At 49.0% G+C, this 2,719-nt stretch overlaps 1 protein-coding gene across 3 annotated transcripts in view; it reads right to left on the bottom strand.

Moving 5' to 3' along the window:
* The window catches only part of LOC125427066 (gastrula zinc finger protein XlCGF7.1-like), a 6,159-nt gene extending 4,011 nt beyond the window's left edge, over nt 1-2,148 (bottom strand). The window contains exons 1-3 of one of the 3 annotated variants that reach the window (XM_048486063.1): nt 2,091-2,148; nt 1,511-1,719; nt 167-354 (exon numbers count right to left, since the gene is read on the bottom strand). The gene's annotated coding sequence lies outside the window, so the exon portion shown is untranslated. Of the gene's footprint in view, nt 1-166; nt 382-1,510; nt 1,720-2,090 lie in introns of those variants that run through there. The other 2 variants (XM_048486064.1, XM_048486066.1) reach the window with 2 other exon arrangements.
* Between the last annotated feature and the right edge of the window lie 571 nt (nt 2,149-2,719).

Raw genomic sequence — 2,719 nt, 5'->3', positions numbered from 1 at the left:
ACACCTCTGAAGATGCCAACCACAGAGGCAGGAGAAACATTAGCAACAAGATCTATCAGACCATGGCCACACAGTCTGGAAAGCCCACATCAACAAAACTTTTTGTTGTTTTTGTTGTTCACAAGGCAAAGTACTTCAAGTATGAAAAACAAGAATTGACACATACCAGTTTGGGCCTGTATCTTCTGCCAAGCCAGTCCCACAAAGATGAACAGATTTGAAGTTCTGATGTTCCTTGGTATGTCGTCTGTTCTTTCTTTTCAGGAGTTTCTTGTAGATCTCAAATATCAATGTGCAGCTTTATTAAAAGGCTGGACTCTGTCTGAGGTCAGCAACCGGTAACTTCTAGTCGCTCTGAGAAGAGCCATGTAACAATCACAACTGTCATCATACAGATTAATGGCCAATTAATAATATAAACACAATCCTCCTTTTCAATAACCAGTATAAGAAATTCTCATACCAAGACTATTAATGTATAGTCTTATAATAGAAATCAAATCAAATAAACAAATACAAATAATGTATTGTCGAAGGCTTTCACGGCCAGACTCAGCTAGTTGTTGTGGGTTTTCCGGGCTGTGTGGCCGTGGTCTGGTAGATCTTGTTCTGAAGATGCCAGCCACAGATATAGGCAAAACATTAAGAACAAGATCTACCAGATGACGGCCACGTAGCCTGGAAAGCCCACAACAACCAATAAATAAAAGCTGGAGTCCTTCTGATCTAAGCGACTGGCATCTTCAGGCCCTTCAATCACTCTGGAAGACTGCATTTTTCCCTCCTATGGAGCACCCCAAACCTTTAGCCCCCACCTCACTCCAGTGGAAGGGTGACAGAAGAGCAGTAAGGGCCTCTGCCCCCATTGCCACAAAGCATCCTTGCTGGGTGTGGGGTGGGGGGGGGGGGAGCCAGTGTTTTTAGGAGGAGATCCTGAAAACCAATAATTTGGCAGAGTTAATTTGGAGACCAATAGGAAGAGCCTGGAGAAGCTCATGAAGCCCTATATTGGGGGAGGGCTGTCAGGGGGTGCCCACTGTCTCCGTGCCCCTTCATACTTTGTCTTTTCTCCCTTCCCCTTAAATAATGCTCCATAGATTTGTATCTTCCGTGGCTCCTGGAAGGTGAGAAGCATCCTCAGGCACTACAGCTGGGGTGGTTTGGGGTGGGGGGGGCAGGGAAATCCTTTTCTTCCAGTTCCCAACCCCTCTCCTCAATCCCACCCCCCTCTTCCCGCTGCCTTTCCTCCACTCACACCCCCCCCCGAACCCCATTACATTCCTCCCCCCCACCCCGCAAACGTCAGTCACTCGCGAGACCCCCGCAATGCAGGGAAGGGGCTGCATCTCATCCCCACCCCCGACGCCGCCTTGTGCAGAGAGGGACGCCAGAGGGAGCGCCACCGCCTCCCCCCCACCCCATTCCTGGGTCGGAAGCGCCTCTCACACACACACACACACACACACACGTTTTCCAGCTTCTCCCTTCCCCTCCCCTCCCCTGGACTCACCCCGAAGGGGCTGCAAAGGGCTCTTCTCCATCTCTGGAGGCCGGAAAGGAAGGAAGGCAACGGCGTCCCGCCCCACCTCTCCTGGCGGCCTCTCTAGAATCGCGGCCTCTGTGGCTTTCCTTTCCCGTGGGGCGGAGGATGGCAGAGGAGTGGGGGGAGCATCCCCCCCCCTCCGTTGTGGGTCCAAGTGTAACCTCAGCTTGTGGGTTCTGTGGGGCAGTACTTGGAATGAGTTGCAACAACAATTTTTAAACAACAAAATGGTTTACTTTCCTGTACAATTTACACTTTTAAAACATCAACATTTAACGTTACAATTCAAGGTCCTGTTCAGGTTGCATTTCAAGTCCTTCTATTTACAGTCTACTGATATTGCCAAGTCCAAATCTTCTTTGCAAGTGGGCTGGCTCCTGAAGACTCCAAGGGCTTGATGAACAGGTTGCAACATGATGAAGGTCTCCAGGAGAACTCTCACCCATTACAACCACAAAAGAAAACCCTGAAACAATAAACTCCAACATTTACAACACAGCAAAACAACAACTACCTTCCCAGTAGTTCCCAACAATATTGAAATTACCTTAACAAGGTGTTCAGGGCTTATAGAAATCAAGGTCCGAGTCTGGTAGCCTTGTTCTTCTGCAAAAGAGCTCTTTCAGCCTCTCTGCTGCTCCGAGTCTCCACCCCTTACTGGGTCAACCCATTCTGGGCATGGGGGTTACACAAGCACAGCCTCCCCTCCCCCCCTTTTGCAAAAGGGGCTTCGCGTTGCTTGGGGGAGGAAGAGCCAGGTCATGAGGGGCACAGAAGGGGGGGGGGAAGAAATCAGGAGTCAGGGCAAGTTGGCCCCCTGCAGCCCATCCACCAGACCCCCCAGGGTGCAAAGCCACAGTTTATTGCACAGGTGTGTATATATGTGTGTGTAACCTCTATCTGTGGGTTCTGTGGGGCAGAACTTGGAGTGGCAAAGAACTAAATTGAAAACAAAATGGTTTACTTCCTTAACAAATAACACTATTAACATTAACAATTTACAGTCCTTTTTAGGTTGCATTTCAAGTCCTTATATTTACAATCATAAAGTCTTCAGAGGCTTGGTGAACGGGATCCAAGATGATGAAGGTCCCCAAAAGAACTCCCATCAACTACATACATAGCAAGCCCTGAAACAAGGGCCCCTTCCGCACGCGCAAAATAATGCGTTTTCAA

This window comes from Sphaerodactylus townsendi, linkage group LG02, assembly GCF_021028975.2.
Source record: "Sphaerodactylus townsendi isolate TG3544 linkage group LG02, MPM_Stown_v2.3, whole genome shotgun sequence".
NCBI lineage: Eukaryota > Metazoa > Chordata > Lepidosauria > Squamata > Sphaerodactylidae > Sphaerodactylus > Sphaerodactylus townsendi.
This window is presented reverse-complemented; position numbering and strand designations above follow the sequence as displayed.